The sequence below is a fragment of the Rattus norvegicus genome, chromosome 7, assembly GCF_021556685.1.
Source record: "Rattus norvegicus strain SHRSP/BbbUtx chromosome 7, alternate assembly SHRSP_T2T, whole genome shotgun sequence".
NCBI classification, from domain to species: Eukaryota; Metazoa; Chordata; class Mammalia; order Rodentia; family Muridae; genus Rattus; species Rattus norvegicus.
In genome coordinates, this window is record NC_141540.1 from 16,217,116 (window position 1) to 16,235,545 (window position 18,430).

Sequence of the window (18,430 nt, forward strand, 5' to 3'; positions counted from 1 at the left end):
TGTCCCATGTTAGTTCTAAGGAAGATTAGAACACAGAGAAAACAAACAACACCAACAGTCAAACAAACAACAGACAGGCGTGCTGCACGGCTTTGGTACCAAACTGAAAGCAAAAAGTCAGATGGAGGTGGCAAAGGTCCGGGGCCCTCTGAAAGCCAAAAATACAGACAGAGGTGCCGTTAGTCCGGATCTTTCTCCTCTCCCAGATTGGGCCCCGAAAAGTCGGGCCCCTAACACCCTTGGAACGTCTTCCAGGGCTGCGGGGCGAGAAGTCCGAGCTCGTCAGCTCCTTCTTCGTCCCGCCCAAATTCCAAACAGCCTGGCTGAGCGCTCACAGAACAGACCTGGCTGAGCGCTCACAGAACAGACCTGGCTGAGCACTCACAGAACAGACCTGGCTGAGCGCTCACAGAACAGACCTGGCTGAGCGCTCACAGAACCTGGCTGAGCGCTCACAGAACAGACAGAATAAGGCAGAACGAGACAAAATCAGACAGACAGACAGACGCCGGCCGGCTTACCTCCCAGTGGGTGGTCGGTGGTCCCTGGGTGGAGGATCTCCTTTCCCGGCCAACGCACCAAATGAAAAGCTCTCAGGGAGAACTTTCCCTCGGGATGGAGACCCTCCAACTCCAAAGACCAGACCGAGACACCACAGGATGTAATCAGCAAGAGGATTTGGTTTATTGTCGGGATACACAGGCACAGGCACCTGCGGGCGCTTCAGTCACTCGGGGGACTGGCGCGCCCCATGGAACCAAGGATGGGCTTTTATAGGATTTTGGGGAACAAAAACAAACATACAGAAACAGATACATGGTTATAGGGATATAATTGGTAGATTCTAATATGACAAGGGTTTAGCCCGGGGGCAAGTTTCTTAGCTACCTTCCTGAAACATAACGGCTGACTCGGCCCCCCAAGGGTTCAGCCCGGGGACAAGTTTCCTAGCTACCTTCTTGGAACATAACGACTGACTCGGCCCCCCACCAGGGTGTGGGACCTCTCCCGGGGCTTTTTTCATTGTCAGGTGCTCAACCACAGTCGTCCTGTTGCCAGGCCTTTAACCAAACACATCCTGCTTGGCAGCTGTTTTATACTCAGTGTTTTAACCTTTCTCTGAACCAGTCATCTTAAATACAGCCTTATAAAATGGCGTTACTGCTGTTAAGCTGGGGTCTTTCACGGTAAACCCAGAACGTGCCCGGTTCTAGAGAAATTCTGCTTCCGTGTGTCCCAAGCTCACCAGGCAGCTTTCTTGCAGCAGAAAATTTGGTCTTACCTGTGGTCCCGAGGCTCAAGTTCGCTCGTGGGGTGCTGCCCAGGGGCTCTCTGCAGCGGCAGCAACCAGGAAGACCTGTGCCGCCCCTTCCGGGAGCTTCAGTGCACCAGGGTTCCAGATGGTCTTTGGCTTTTTCCTCTGGCGTCCGAGATGTGTGTGCAGGGAGCAGTCTCTTCTGGTTTCCCAGGCCTGTCTGCCTCTCTGAAGGTTTAGCTCTCCCTCCCACGGGATTTGGGTGCAGAGAACTGTTTATCCGGTCTGTTTCCTTCAGGGTCCGGCGGTGTCTCTGGCAGGGGTCCTGCCGCTCCTGGGCCCTCCCCCACGGGAGCCCAGAGGCCTTATACAGTTTCCTCTTGGGCCAGGGATGTGGGCAGGGGTGAGCAGTGTTGGTGGTCTCTTCTGCTCTGCAGCCTCAGGAGTGCCCACCTGACCAGGCGGTTGGGTCTCTCTCTCACCGGGTCTGGGAGCAGAGAGCTGCTCTTCTTCAATTTCTTTATTCAGAGGCTTGAAGTTCTTGTTGTACAGATCTTTTACTTGCTTGGTTAAAGTCACACCGAGGTACTTTATATTATTTGGGTCTACTATGAAGGGAGTCATTTCCCTAATTTCTTTCTCGGCTTGTTTCTCTTTTGTGTAGAGGAAGGCTACTGATTTATTTCAGTTAATTTTATACCCAGCCACTTTGCTGAAGTTGTTTATCAGCTTTAGTAGTTCTCTGGTGGAACTTTTGGGATCACTTAAATATACGATCATATCATCTGCAAATAGTGATCTTTTGACTTCTTCTTTTCTAATCTGTATCCCCTTGATCTCCTTTTGTTGTCTGATTGCTCTGGCTAGAACTTCAAGAACTATATTGAATAAGTAGGGAGAGAGTGGGCAGCCTTGTCTAGTCCCTGATTTTAGTGGGATTGCTTCAAGTTTCTCTCCATTTAGTTTAATGTTAGCAACTGGTTTGCTGTATATAGCTTTTACTATGTTCAGGTATGGGCCTTGAATTCCTATTCTTTCCAGGACTTTTATCATGAAGGGGTGTTGAATTTTGTCAAATGCTTTCTCAGCATCTAATGAAATGATCGTGTGGTTTTGTTCTTTCAGTTTGTTTATATAATGGATCACGTTGATGGTTTTCCGTATATTAAACCATCCCTGCATGCCTGGGATGAAGCCTACTTGATCATGGTGGACGATTGTTTTGATGTGCTCTTGGATTTGGTTTGCCAGAATTTTATTGAGTATTTTTGCATCGATATTCATACGGGAAATTGGTCTGAAGTTCTCTTTCTTTGTTGGGTCTTTGTGTGGTTTAGGTATAAGAGTAATTGTGGCTTCGTAGAAGGTATTCAGTAGTGCTCCATCTGTTTCAATTTTGTGGAATAGTTTGGATAGTATTGGTATGAGGTCTTCTATAAAGGTCTGATAGAATTCTGAACTGAACCCATCTGGACCTGGGCTCTTTTTGGTTGGGAGACCTTTAATGACTGCTTCTATTTCCTTAGGAGTTATGGGGTTGCTTAACTGGTTTATCTGTTCCTGATTTAACTTCAGTACCTGGTATCTGTCTAGGAAATTGTCCATTTCCTGGAGATTTTCAAGTTTTGTTGAATATAGGCTTTTATAGTAAGATCTGATGATTTTTTGAATTTCCCCTGATTCTGTAGTTATGTCTCCCTTTTCATTTCTGATTTTGTTAATTTGGACACACTCTCTGTGTCCTCTCGTTAGTCTGGCTAAGGGTTTATCTATCTTGTTGATTTTCTCAAAGAACCAACTTTTGGTTCTGTTGATTCTTTGTATAGTCCTTTTTGTTTCTACTTGGTTGATTTCAGCTCTGAGTTTGATTATTTCCTGCCTTCTACTCCTCCTGGGTGTATTTGCTTCTTTTTGTTCTAGAGCTTTTAGGTGTGCTGTCAAGCTGCTGACATATGCTCTTTCCTGTTTCTTTCTGCAGGCACTCAGCGCTATGAGTTTTCCTCTTAGCACAGCTTTCATTGTGTCCCATAAGTTTGGGTATGTTGTACCTTCATTTTCATTACATTTTAAAAAGTCTTTAATTTCTTTCTTTATTTCTTCCTTGACCAGGTTATCGTTGAGTAGAGCATTGTTCAATTTCCACGTATATGTGGGGGTTCTTTCCTTATTGTTATTGAAGACCAGCTTTAGGCCGTGGTGGTCTGATAACACTCATGGGATTATTTCTATCTTTCTGTACCTGTTGAGGCCCGTTTTTTGACCAATTATGTGGTCAATTTTGTAGAAAGTACCATGAGGAGCTGAGAAGAAGGTATATCCTTTTGCTTTAGTATAGAATGTTCTATAAATATCTGTTAAGTCCATTTGGTTCATGACTTCTCTTAGTCTGTCTATGTCTCTGTTTAATTTCTGTTTCCATGATCTGTCCACTGATGAGAGTGGGGTGTTGAAATCTCCTACTATTATTGTGTGAGGTGCAATGTGTGTTTTGAGCTTTAGTAAGGTTTCTTTTACGTATGTAGGTGCCCTTGTATTTGGGGCATAGATATTTAGGATTGAGAGTTCATCTTGGTGGATTTTTCCTTTCATGAATATGAAGTGTCCTTTCTTATCTTTTTTGATGACTTTTAGTTGAAGTTTGATTTTATTTGATATTAGAATAGCTACTCCAGCTTGCTTCTTCCAACCATTTGCTTGGAAAGTTGTTTTCCAGCCTTTCACACTGAGGTAGTGTCTGTCTTTGTTTCTGAGGTGTGTTTCCTGTAGGCAGCAGAATGCAGAGTCCTCATTGCGTATGCAGTTTGTTAATCTATGTCTTTTTATTGGGGAGTTGAGACCATTGATGTTGAGAGATATTAAGCAATAGTGATTATTGCTTCCTGTTATATTCATATTTGGATGTGAGGTTATGTTTGTGTGCTTTTCTTCTCTTTGTTTTGTTGCCAAGACGATTAGTTTCTTGCTTCTTCTGGGGTGTAGCTTGCCTCCTTATGTTGGGCTTTACCATTTATTATCCTTTGTAGCGCTGGATTTGTAGAAAGATAGTGTGTAAATTTGGTTTTGTCATGGAATATCTTGGTTTCTCCATCTATGTTAATTGAGAGTTTTGCAGGATACAGTAACCTGGAATGGCATTTGTGTTCTCTTAGGGTCTGTATGACATCTGTCCAGGATCTTCTGGCTTTCACAGTCTCTGGCGAAAAGTCTGTGTGATTCTGATAGGTCTGCCTTTATATGTTACTTGACCTTTTTCCCTTACTGCTTTTAATATTCTTTCTTTATTTTGTGCATTTGGTGTTTTGACTATTATGTGACGGGAGGAGTTTCTTTTCTGGTCCAATCTATTTGGAGTTCTGTAGGCTTCTTGTATGCTTATGGGTATCTCTTTCTTTAGGCATGTTTTCTTCTATGATTTTGTTGAAGATATTTACTGGTCCTTTGAGCTGGGAGTTTTCACTCTCTTCTATACCTATTATCCTTAGGTTTGATCTTCTCATTGAGTCCTGGATTTCCTGTATGTTTTGGACCAGTAGCTTTTTCCGTTTTACATTATCTTTGACAGTTGAGTCGATGATTTCTATGGAATCTTCTGCTCCTGAGATTCTCTCTTCTGTCTCTTGTATTCTGCTGGTGATGCTTGTATCTACGGCTCCTTGTCTTTTCCTTTGGTTTTCTATATCCAGGGTTGTTTCCATGTGTTCTTTCTTGATTGTTTCTATTTCCATTTTTAATTCCTTCAACTGTTTGATTGTGTTTTCCTGGAATTCTTTCAGGGATTTTTGTGATTCCTCTCTGTAGGCTTCTACTTGTTTATTTATGTTTTCCTGCGTTTCTCTAAGGGAGTTCTTCATGTCTTTCTTGAAGTCCTCCAGCATCATGATCAAATATGATTTTGAATCTAGATCTTGCTTTTCTGGTGTGTTTGGATATTCTGGTATTTGCTTTGGTGGGAGAATTGGGCTCTGATGATGCCATGTAGTCTTGGTTTCTGTTGCTTGGGTTCCTGCGCTTGCCTCTTGCCATCAGATTATCTCTAGTGTTACTTTGTTCTGCTATTTCTGACAGTGGCTAGACTGTCCTATAAACCTGTGTGTCAGGTGCTGTAGACCTGTTTTCCTGTTTTCTTTCAGCCAGTTATGGGAACAGAGTGTTCTGCTTTCGGGCATGTAGTTTTTCCTATCTACAGGTCTTCAGCTGTTCCTGTGGGCCTGTGTCCTGAGTTCACCAGGCAGGTCGCTTGGAGCAGGAAGGTTGGTCTTACCTGTGGTCCCGAGGCTCAAGTTTGCTCATGGGGTGTTGCTTATGAGCTCTTCTCGGGGGCAGCAACCAGGAGGACCTGCGCCACCCTTTCCGGGAGCTTCTGTGCATCAGGGTTCCAGATGACATTTGGTGTTTTCCTCTGGAACCAGTAATGTGGGCAGAGTGCAGTCTCTTCTGGTTTCCCAGGTGTGTCTGCCTCTCTGAAATTTTAGCTCTCCCTCCCACGGGATTTGGGTGCAGAGAACTGTTTATCTGGTCAGTCCCTTCAGGTTCTGGCGGTGTCTCAGACGCAGGGGACCTGTTGTTCCTGTCCCTTATCTATGGGAACCCAGAGACCGTATACAGTTTCCTCTTGGGTCAGGGATGTGGGCAGGGGTGGGCAGTGTTGGTGGTCTCTTCCGCTCTGCAGTCTCAGAAGTGCCCACCTGTCCGGGAAGTGAGCTCTCTCTCCCTCGGGGTCTGGGAGCAGTCCTTCCTTATCTTTTTTGATAGCTTTTGGTTGAAAGTCCATTTTATTTGATATTAGACTGGCTACTCCAGCTTGTTTCTTTGGACCATTTGCTGGGAAAATTGTTTTCCAGCTTTAACTCTGAGGTAGTGTCCGTCTTTGTTACTGAGGTGTGCTTCCTGTAAGCAGCTAAATGCTGGGTCCTCTTTCCATATCCAGTCTGTTAGTCTATATGTTTTTATTGGGAAATTGAGTCCATTGATGTTGAGAGATATTAAGGGATAGTGATTGTCACTTCCTGTTATTTTTGTTGCCTGAGATGAAATTCTGTTCTGTGGCTCTCTTCTTTTGGATTTCTTGCAAGAAGATTACTTTCTTGCTTTTTTTAGGGTATAGATTCCCTCCTTGTGTTTGAGTTTTCCATCTATTATCTTTCATAAGGCTGGATTTGTAGAAAGATATTGTGTAAATTTGGTTTTGTCATGGACTATCTTGGTTTCTCCATCTATGTTAATTAAGAGTTTTGCAGGATACAGTAGCCTGGGCTGGCATTTGTGTTCTCTTAGGGTCTGTATGTCATCTGCCCAGGATTTTCTGGTTTTCAAAGTCTCTGGTGAAAAGTCTGGTGTGATTCTGATAGGTCTGCCTTTATATGTTACTTGACCTTTTTCCTTTACTGCTTTTAATATTGTTTGTTTTGTGCATTTGGTGTTTTGACTATTATGTGACGGGAGGAATTTCTTTTCTGGTCCAATCTATTTGGAATTCTGTAGGCTTCTTGTATGTTTATGGGCATCTCTTTCCTTAGGTTGGGAAGTTTTCTTCTATAATTTTGTTGAAGATATTTACTGCCCTTTAAGCTGGGAGTCTTCACTCTCTTCTATACCTATTATCCTTAGGTTTGATCTTCTCATTGTGTCCTGGATTTCCTGGATGTTTTGGTTTAGAAGGTTTTTGCCTTTTTCTTTTTTTTTTTTTTTTTTTTTTTTTTTTGGCAGTTGTGTCGATGTTTTCTATGGTATCTTCTGCCCCTGAGATTCTCTCTTCTATCTCTCATATTTTGTTGGTGATGCTTGCATCTATGACTCCTGATCTCTTCCCTAGGTTTTCTATCTCCAGGGCTGTCTCCCTTTGTGATTTCCTTATTGTTTCTATTTCCATTTTTAGATCCTGGATGGTTTTGTTCAATTCCTTCACCTCTTAGGTTGTGTCTTCCTGTAATTCTTTAAGGGATTTCTATGTTTCCTCTTTAAGGGCTTCTACTTGTTTACCTGTGTTGTCCTGTATTTCTTTAGGGGAGTTATTTATGTCCTTCTTAAAGTCCTCTATCATCATCATGGGATGTGATTTTAAATCTAAATCTTGCTTTTCCAGTGTGTTGGGATGTCCAGTATTTCCTTTGGTGGGAGAACTGGGCTCTGATGATGCCAAGTAGTCTTGGTTTCTGTTGCTTAGGTTCCCTGCACTTGCCCCTTGTCATCAGGTTGTCTCTGGTGTTAGCTGGTCTTGCTGCCTCTGACACTGGCTTGACCCGCCTATAAGCCTGTGTGTAACACTCCTGGAGATGGGCTTTCTCCCAGCAGGATCTGGGTACAGAGAGCTATGGGACTGGGTCAGCTTCTGGCAGAGGCAGAAACCAAAATGGTCCTGTCCCACGCTGCTCCTGAGTTCATATGCCCTGAGGGCTCCAGGCAGGTCCCTCGGAGCAGAAGTGGTAGTCTTACCTTTGCTCTCAGGTGTGTTAGTGTTCCTGGTGACTTCTTTTCAGCTCTGTGTGCAGGCATAGACCAAAAGGATCCTCTCCCTGACTGCTCCTAGGTTCCTGTGTCCAGAGAGCTCTAGGCGGGTTTCTCTTGGGCCAGGAATGTGAGCAGAAGTGGTGGTCTCCCCTGAGCTCTCAGGATTGTCCACACTTCTGAGAGTCTAGCTTTCTCCCCCATGAGATTTGAGTAGAGAGACCTGTGGCACCAGGTCAACTCCGGGCACAGGCAGAAACTGGAAGCTTCCCAGAGTTCTTTAATGCAGTTCCCAGTTGATTGCAGAGTTGGCCTGTCATGGTTTAGACAGGCAGTAACATTGCTTCAAGAAGGAACTCAACTGCCTACATCTCTGATGACAGTGGCTCTGTGCCCTGGCATAGTGAGAAATCAAGTGGCCACTGCATCCAGCTTGCTCACCTCTGGCCCTCGTTTTTGTTGCGTAGTAAGTAAGTCCAAGCACTCATTTCCCGTCACACTGACATGCACTGACCAGGCCATGAATCAGTGTGTCACAGAGCAACGTCCCAGATTTCAAAATGCACATTTGAAAAAGGGAGCAAAAGCACTCCACTTGGGCTCCGAGACAAGCTTTGCTAGAGGGAATTCTTACAAGATCTGCCGGAGCACTCCAGGCTTCTCCAGCACGGTCCAGGCTTAGCTCTTTTGATGTCTATATAAAATTTTTGAGATGGTGCTTCATGCAGTTCAGGCCGGCCTTATACACCAGACTGGCTTTGAACTCCAAATTCTCCTAGTTAGCACCTAGGTACTAGGATTATAGGGCTGTACCACACTCCCAAGGTTTGGTTGGATTTTAAGCTCTGCTTTCCCTGTCATCACGAGCTAGCATTGGGTCCTCCCCCATTTGATGCAACAGGAGACACATTCAACCAGGCTCCATCCCTGTTCTTCCTGGAAGGCTTGCTCTATTTCCAGAGGCCCGTTATGCAGGACACGGACCTGTTCCTACCCTCTTGGTATAAACACTCTGGTTTGCCTACCACAGAAACCTGGTTTTGATATGTGTGCCTCAAGACACTCAACCAGTACTTACACCCCTTCTCTATCCAAACCAAACCTCGGCTGGGGATCTGACCACTTATAAAGATGTCTGCAGGCAAATGAGGTGTTGACTGCCAACCCCACACTGTCCTGGGTATATCTGCCTTTTCACTGTCTTGCTAACCTGCTTTGACCTATCTGTGCCTTGCGTTGGTTGCACTCGAGTGGCAGGGCCAGCTTTCCAGTGTTCTCACCCTCAGGGTTGGTTCACCCTTTCCCCTGTTATCAGGGCCAGTTCTACTGTGCTACTCAGGTGAGGTACAGGACCTGCTCACTAGTGAGGGATGGGGACAATTATACACAGCCCCTGGTCATACATATGGTCCTGTAGCTTCTCCGACCATCGACATCCATCCACATGTCCTCTACTGATAGTATGAGTCATGGGTATCAACACCAACTCCTGCCACTGTGTAGCCACAACTCAGACATGGCCCTCAATGGCAGCTTGGGCTGGGACATCTCCATGGCCCCAGAGGTTAGGGGGGCTGGTCACTCGCAGCAGGCAACTCCTCTCTCTGCTCTAATCTCTAGTTCCCTCTCTCTTCATAATGCTCAAGCTGTCCCACTTCTGTCTCTCTCCCATCTGAGCATACTCACACATTTTGGTCACTCCTCCTTCTGCAGGCTGGCCATGAGGTTAGCAGGCCCCTGAGTGACATCCTCCATTCGTGCTGTGTGGTGTGGCAGCAAGCAGGTGTGTGCCCACTTGTGCTATGTGCCAGAGGGCAGGTCTACAGGCAGCATGGCAGCCTGCAGGTCTCTCTCTGTCTTCCTCCTCCTGTGTTGTGCTGCCTAGACCTGATTTGATTTGATTTGATTTGATTCGATTTGATCTTTATGAGTCCTAGGCATGAGACAGCTTTGGACACCAAGCCTGGCCTCAAGCTCAGATGAGCAAAGGACTGCCATCTGCTCTGCCCTTGACTAAGAACACCACCACCACCAAGATGTCTCTTCGCCCATTGCCAGAAGGGTGTTTGTTTTTAAACTTTATTCTTCTCTCACGAAGATAATTTTTAATATGTATTTATTTATTTACTTATTTCCTTTTTAAGACAAGGTGTCACTATATAGCCCTGGTCACCCTGGGACTTGCTATGTAGACCAGGCTAAACTTGAACTCACAGAGTTCAAGTTCTGCTTCACTCTGCCTCCGTGGTGCTGAGGTCAAAGGCCTGTGTGGGATCTTCTTTTTTTTTCAAGATTCATTTTTTTATTTGTACAAATGTTTTGCCAGCATGTAAATGCAGTTCATGCATGCAGTATCTATAGGAACCAAAAGAGGGTGCTCAAATCCCAGGACCTGGTGTTACCAATCACCAGGTAGAAGACGAACATAGAACCCAGGTCTTTTACAAGAGCATCAAGTGCTTTTAACCTCTGAGCTTTCTCTCCAGCTCCTGGTTTGTTTGGTTTTCTGTTTGTTTGTTTGTTGTTTGGGGCTTTTAGGGACTTTTGAAGAGTGGTTTAAAGACTGTCTCACTATATAGACCAGGTGGGTCTCAAACATGAAATCTTCCTGCTTCTTTGTCTCTTAGGGGCTGCAGTAACAGACATGTTCCATTACCCTGAGTCCTGGTTCTTATATTTTTTTTCTTTGCTTTGCTTTGTTTTAATCATGAGGGAAAAAATCAAAACAAGAATATTTCTGCTCCAATTATAAAAAATTCTAATTCTGAAGCCCACAGAATTTTACCCAAACATCACCATACCTGTTTATTTACACGTGACCTCCTTAAGACTTCTAGAGCAAAACGCAGCTGTCTTAAAGATCTTAAACACGGGGGTTGGGGATTTAGCTCAGTGGTAGAGCGTTTGCCTAGCAAACACAAGGCCCTGGGTTCGGTCCCCAGCTCCAAAAAAAAAAAAAAAAAAAAAAAAAAAAAAAAAAAAGATCTTAAACACAAAGTCTAAAATGTTTCCTAGTTGACTGATAGATAAGCCTTCCTCCATATTACTTAGAGTAAAGACAAGTTCATTCCTGTTTATTATTAGATCTTTGTTTCTCAAGGATCGGGCTATACCCCACCTTTAAACCTAACTAGAAATGGTTCTATATTGCTGGTCCCAGGAATGGCATGATGGCCATTCTCAGTTATCAACTTGACTCTATCTAGAATGAACTGCAATCTAGAAATGGAGGCCCACCATGATCTGGATCTTGAGGAAGATAACAAGCCTTTGGTTTGGACCTTCAGTCTGGAAGTCACGGGCTTTTGATTTGGATCTTGAGGTGGGGTGACTCGTCCCTTTAATCCAGAGCCTACCTTTAAATTGGGCTATACCTTCTGCAGGAAGCCTATATAAGAAAACTGGAAGAAGGAAGGATTCCTTCATTGCCCACCTTCTTTACCTCACTTCATCAACACATCCATTCCTTCACTGGCATTGGAGCCCATTTCTTCAGGATTCCAGCTTCTACAGGAGAGCAGCTGAGACGTCCAGCCTTGTGGAACTGGGCAACTCCTGGATTCTTGGGCTTTCATTCACAGCTAGCCACTGTTGGATCATTTGGACTGAAGCCTGTAAATCACTCTAATAGTCCATGTATGTGTACATATTCAATATATATTCAGTGTTATATATATATATGTATATATATATATATCCTCTTTCTATATGTAATATGTATATATTGAAAGGGAGAGAGATGCCTTCCATAAGTTCTATGACTCTAAAGAACCCTAACACAAAGAGCAATCATGTCTTTGTTTCAAGAAGTTGCTTATAACCTTCTCACCACCCTACCTTGGTTTCAGAAGGTTATATGATGACTACCTTGTTAAGTCTATCTTACAACCATGCCTTTGTTTTAGGAGGTCATTAGGGCTAACTTGTTGTGCTCCAGTAACTGCCTTTTTTTTTTTTTTGGTTCTTTTTTTCAGAGCTGGGGACCGAACCCAGGGCCTTGCGCTTCCTAGGTAAGCGCTCTACCACTGAGCTAAATCCCCAACCCCTAACTCTGCCTTTTTTTGTCCACCAAATTCCCCACTTGAAAATCCCCTACTCCTGACCTACAAACGTTTTGTCTTCCTCATGCCCAATGCTGCCTCCCAAGCCCTACCTTAGAGGGAGGCAGCCCATATACATAAATTACAAACCTTATTTTAGTTAACGTGGCCGTGATGACTCGGGTTGGTGGTCTTTCTCCTCCCGTCTTTGGGATTACCTAGGACTCTGTTGTTCAGCAGTTTCCTTGGAAACACCGCCCTCAAGAGCCTCCTGAAACTGCAAATAAACGAATCTCACAGAACAGAAAGGCTGAAGTTTACGAGATTTACCAGAACTCGTCCACCAGGCTATCCACTCTGACACAGCTGCTGGGGGAGGAGATGCTTACCAGAGGTGCTGCACCAGGAAGGCCAGGAACCTTCTCCAGCTGCCTGTAAATTGTGCAGAAAGCCCCAGGGTGGTAGCTTCATTAAATGGTGGACTTCATTAAAGGATACATCTGCTTTGGAGTCATCCCTGCTCATCTTAGAAACCCCTCACCTCTATTCCTGTCAATAAACTCTTCAGTTATCCAAATTGCTGCAATGTTACTTCGGTCTGTTGTGGGTTCTCTGTCTTTGATGTGTGAGGTGTGTGTGTGTGTGTGTGTGTGTGTGTGTGTGTGTGTGTGTGTCTTCCCAGGAAATGCCTCACAGAACAGTCTACTAATTCTACAAAAAGTAGATAATTTCGATACAGTTCAGAAATAAAGCATTTCCCTATTTTTAAAAAAAAGTTCTTTTTTTTCCCCTCTTAGAAATATTAAACCCAACAGGAGCCCAATTTCCTAACCCTTCCCCTCATTCTTTACCAGTAGGCCAATCTAATCAGTTTGCGAAACTGAGCTCCCATCAGCACAATCTACGTCAGTGATAAAAGAGCCATTTTGGCCAGTGTGCTTGCCAGCCCAGTCTGGGCTCTAGTGAGCGCTACAAAAAGAAATCATCCTTTGTTTGACCCTGAGATGATTCTTTCCCTAGCACTTCTTAGCACGTACAAACCCCTGGGCTTAATCCCAATGCCGAAAGAAGAAAGAAAGTAACAGAAAAAGTAGTTCCTGAATCCAAGGTGTCCATCAAGCTAGACCCCATCAGGACAGCTTGTCAAGAAGAAAGGCTCAGCCTTCATCCCAGAACCCTACATCATAATTTCAACATCCCTTGAGGGCGTCTGATAAGCCTTACAGTTTGAGCACCAGTGGACCTGCTGAGGGTCCTGCAGAAACTTGGAAAACAGATATTTTGTGGGTGGGGATGTGGATTGGGGTTGGTTGCTTGGTTGATTTTTGGGGAGAGGGAGGAGTTTTTGTTTCCTTTGAAATAGAACCCAGCTATGTAGCACAGACTGACTTCAAACCCCAGGCCCTACTGCCTTACCCTCCCAAGTGCTGGTAGTACACATGTGTACTACCAGGCCTCACTTGGGTTTGGGTTTTGTTTTCTGATTTTATTTTGTTTGGAGACAAGATCTCACTATGTTGCCCAAAATAGCCTGGCACTCCAAGGCTCAACCTTATCTCTGACTCCTAGGAAACAGGGATACAAAGCCACCATAGCGTCCTGCTTGGGAATGGTTTTGCTTAAGAATTTTTTTTTTACACCTTAAAATTATTTATTATGTATGTGTGTTTGCATTCATGACTATGTTTACAAAAGCGGGAACTGATGTGGAAGTCAGAGGACTACTTGTTGGAATTTGTTCTCTCCTTCCACCAAATGGTTCTCAGGAATCAAGTTCGGGCCCTCAGAGTTGGCAGCAAGCACCTTTGCCCATAGAGTCATCCAGTGCCCTAGTTCTCAACCTTCCTAACGTTTCCATTCTTTAATACAGTTCCTCAGGTTGTGGTGACTACCCCTTCCAAAAAAAGATATTTTTGGTACTACTAATTGTAATCTTGCTATATTATGAATATAATATAAATGTCTATGTTTTCTAATGGACTTACATGAGCCCTGTGAAAGAGTTGTCCAATCTCCCTACCTCCAAACTAGTGGACCCCTGGGCTGAGAAACATTGATCTAATCAGACTAAGTTTGAGTGAAGCTGCAGTTGTACAGAATGGCTACCAGGTAGCAATAATGTGATTTCCAAAGGACAATTGAAGTTACCCTGGCCCATCCCAATTTGCCTGGCTACAATGTATCTTTGGGAGGTAACACATGTAACATTACCTTGTGAAGAAAAAGTATAAGGTATCCAGAGAAGTAATAGAGAACTGAGTGACACATGGTTGGGCAGCCGGGTTTGTTGGGCACTATGCTGTAGTATCCCTGGGACTGTCCCAGAGCATAGGGGATTATAACAAAATTTCAGTGCTCATGGGCAGTCTTGGGCTTCAGAACAAACCCATTGGTGAGCCACATCAGAGCTTAGACATCAGCAAATTTCTCTGCCAAGAACTGAATGGCCATTATTGTCTCCTTACAGACTACATGATTTCTGGTGCAATGATCCTGCCCTGCAACTGAACCATTAAGGCAGCCATAAACCATGCATCAGGGAATTGGTTAGTGAGACTTATGGACATTGAAACCTGAATCTCGTATTGCTTGGGATGGATTATATTGATTGTCGATTTGACCGGATCTAGGATCACATAGGAGAGAGTCTCTGGGCATGCCCACGAGAGACTATCTAGATAAAGATCACATGAGAGTCTCTGCACATGCCCATGAGAGACTATCTAGATAAAGATGAGGTATTGCCGAAGCCTGTGTGAGTGATTGGTTTTCTTGATTAGGTTAACCAAAGTGGGAAGATTTACGCTAAATGTGGGTAAATGCAATCTGCTTGGACTAAATAAAAAAAGATGTAGCGATACATTTTAGCTACACTGCTTTGGCTCCTGGTGGATCACAAGAGTACACCTGCCCAGAAACTATCTTTAGATCATCAAATGAAAGACAAAGACAGACACACACACACACACACACACACACACACACACACACACACACACACACACACACACACGGGGCTGGAGAGATGGCTCAGCGGTTAAGAGCACTGACTGCTCTTCCAGAGGTCCTGAGTTCAATTCCCAGCAACCACATGGTGGCTCACAACCATGTAAGGAGATCTGATGCCCTCTTCTGGTGTCTGAAGACAGCTACAGTGTACTCATATACATAAAATAAATAAATCTTTTTTAAAAAAATAAAGAAAGACACACACATTAGCTTATTTTTAAATGCCTTCGCTACCTCAAAGGCTGGACACTCCCAAACCTTCTTTTATCAACCCAGGCCCGAAATCTCACATGGCTGGTTGGTTTTATCTCCTGCAGCTACTTCATCCCATCCTACTTTCCCCAGCCATGATGATCCTGTCCTGCTCCTCTCTGCATTCTCACCCACGCAGCTCTAAGTGTCCTACCCTATGCCCAGCCATTGGCCGATGGCATCTTTATTGATCAATCAAAAACCAATTGGGGATAAGGACCTTCAGAGTCTGGACATGCAGATTCCCGACAGAATCAAAGTCTTAGAACCAATCGCCAACAAAAGGAGAAAGCAAGCTGGGTACTGGTTCGTTACTTTCCGCTTCCTGATTGCCTGTGGCTTTGTGCTTCTGGTCCACTCCATCTGATGATGGCCTCCTGTTATCTCTTCTCTCTCTCCTTTCTTTCTTTCTTTCTTCCTTGTGGTCTCTCTCAAGACCCCTCACTCAATTCTCAGGCATGGCTTCCAATCCTTTCTGCCCAGCAATAAGCCCCAGTCATTTATTCCAACCAGGTGGAAGGATTAGTCTAGCTCAGAACCTGCCTGGTCTAGGTTTATAGCTTGTAAATAAAATACCAGTTTCTGTGTCTTTATTCAGGAAATAGACCAGATTGGGGGGGGGGGGGACTATATAAAATAAAGCATACAACAACAGAAGACTAACACATATATTCATTTGTATAAATCTCCAATGTCAATTTGACAGTGCGCTGACAGAGCAGATCCGTGTACTGTCTTTTTTAAAAACGTTTTGTTTCTTTGTGAATATTACATCATGCACCGTAATCCCAGTCATCTCGCCATCCCATCGTATCTGCTCTCTGCTCTTGCAACCTGCCCCCTCCACACACACACTCACACACACACTCACACACACTCACACACACTCACACACACACTCATACACATACACACTCACACACACTCATACACACTCATACACACACTCACACACTCATACACACTCACACACACTCATACACACACTCACACACTCACACACACTCACACTCACACACATTCACACACTCATACACACACACTCACACACTCACTCACATACACTCATGCACACACTCACACTCACACACACATTCACATTCACACACACACACACACACACACACACACGCACACGCACACACACAAAGAAAACAAAATGAGATGGAAAAATATTGCCATGGAAGCTCTAGTGTGTCGCTGTCAATGCTGGATCCTCACCAGGACTCCTCTCCAATATCCTGTTGCTGCCCTGAGTCATGGAGATTCTGCAGCTTTGGATCTGAAGGGCTGGCCATTTCACAAGTCCCAGCAGATCACAGGTATGGGGAGACGTTGAGGTGGGCCAACTCAAAGCCCTAGATGTAGGACTGGTGGGTAGCTGACTCGGTCAGCCCACCAGCTCTCCTGTGTCCACATCGCCAGGGCATAGAGAAAATAACTTGAGTATTGCATGGATGTCAACCAAGAAGCCTATGGCCTATGGCTTAGGAAGGAAATAGAAGTAGGACATTCAGGGGAGAGAAAGGATTCTGGAATACAGCCAGGCAGGAGAGTCACCAGGAAGATATAGCCATGGTACATGAGCACAGGTAACCAGCCACACGGCACAACATGGATTAAAATAAACGAGTTATCTTAAGTTATGAGTCTGGTCAGAAAAGAACACAGCCATATGGCCAAGTTATTTGTAAATATATTTTTAGTCTGAGTCTTATTTTGGGAAACATGGGGGGAGGAGGCAAAACCAGGCCAAACTTCTACTAGACCAGGGCACACACTCCACCACTGCCCCAGCTTGTTCACCCAATGCTACAGCCAGCAAGCGGCAGGGTTATCTCTCCTTTTTCCCTGTGCACAGAGATAGTTCATTTGCACCTTTGCCACAAGGGCCAACTCTCTCACCTGCCGCAGGGAGCAATAGGCGAGAGGGCATGGCTCCTTCTCCCCAGACCAACGTAACTGAGGTGGATGTTCCTCTGTGTTACCAGGTGCAAGCCTACACCCGTATGCTTAATACAATGGCTACTCACTCAAAATATACGTGTAGAATGTTGGGCGTGGCGGCTCACACCTTTAATCCCAGTACTCAGAGGACAGAGGCAGGTGAATCTCTGTGAGTTTATGGCCAGCTTAGACTACACAGTGAGACCCTCAGTGCGTGCGTGCGTGCGTGTGTGCGTGCGTGCGTGTGATGGATTGAATGAATGAAGCAGTGTGATAACAAGCCTAGGATACCACAGAGGCTCCACTGAAACAGAGACATCTATAGTGGGTATGGTTTATATATGGCTTGACTGTGTCCACCATCCTTCTATGTGTTACCAAGCTTGATCCCAGTGTGGCTGTTATAGCTTTGATTTTTCTCAGCCCTACTTTTAATATGGGTTTTTAAATGCGTTATCCTTCCTTCTAGCCTACCACCCACCCATCAGAGGGAGTGAAAAAGAAAGGTTTTTAGGATACAAGGGAAGTGGACCTGTCTAGAAATTGTTCTTTGGAGCAAATCCCATCTGCGTTGTCAGGAAGTCAGCCGTTCAGTTCACAGAAACCAGCAGCAGCAGCTCAATCTGCCCACAGACACCTCATGAATACATCAAGAGTCCACTTCAGTAGCATTGGGATAGCAAACAGGAATCAGCAGCAGTGGCACAGCCTAGCAGAGACAGCCCAGCCTCAGCTGAATCAGCACAAGTCACCAGGAGGAACCAGGACCACCAGGGATGCCAGAAAAAGTTCTCTGTCGCGCGTCTCTCAACAAGGTGAAGATCAGCAAAGAATCGAGACCAAGAAGCATTGCAAAGCCTCAAGCGAGCCTCCATCACTGCCCATTGAGTCCTATTTATACTCCCTCCAGACATCATGTGTCCTCCACAAGTCTTGCCTCAGCACATGACTGTGGCTTAGCAAAGCTCCACGTGAGTCTACATCAGCTGATATCACTCTGCCAATTGGCCAGAGTCTGCAGAAATGGCACGAGGCCACCAGCACACCACCAGAAGTTTTGTTTTGTTTTTGCTTTGTTTCGTTTTGTCTTTGGTGTGTTTTTCTCTGGAGTCATGACAAATGGAGCTGAGTTACCCAATATAAGGTGAGTCAATACATGTGTGTCATTAGCGAAGAATCCCTTATCATACTCACATGCTTGCTCTAGCACAACATCCTTTCATCTGTGTCCGCTTCAGGTAAACACTCCTTCACGTGCTTGCCCCAGCAAAACACCATCCAACACAATTGACCTTCCAAAGAAACCAGAAGTTTCCACTTCAGGCTGTGTTGAGATACAGTGGGACCTTTAAGAAACATAGCCTATGGGGACGGAATTAAGTTTTAGGGACATCAACCTTGTAAGTAATGCTGGTCTACTAGAGTAAATTACTTCACAGTTGTTACAGACAAGAGAGTCTGGATCCTTCATAGTCATCTCTGG

At 44.7% G+C, this 18,430-nt stretch overlaps 1 protein-coding gene across 15 annotated transcripts in view; it reads right to left on the reverse strand.

Annotated features, from left to right (window-relative positions):
- The window catches only part of LOC148004461 (uncharacterized), a 46,719-nt gene that overhangs the window by 24,302 nt on the left and 3,987 nt on the right, over positions 1 to 18,430 (reverse strand). For 12 of the 15 annotated variants that reach the window (XR_015625087.1, XR_015625086.1, XR_015625085.1 and 9 more), the window contains 2 exons: positions 18,142 to 18,239; positions 11,890 to 12,016 (listed from right to left, as the gene is read on the reverse strand). The gene's annotated coding sequence lies outside the window, so the exon portion shown is untranslated. Of the gene's footprint in view, positions 1 to 1,282; positions 3,728 to 11,889; positions 12,017 to 18,141; positions 18,240 to 18,430 lie in introns of those variants that run through there. The other 3 variants (XM_087559615.1, XM_087559604.1, XM_087559616.1) reach the window with 1 other exon arrangement.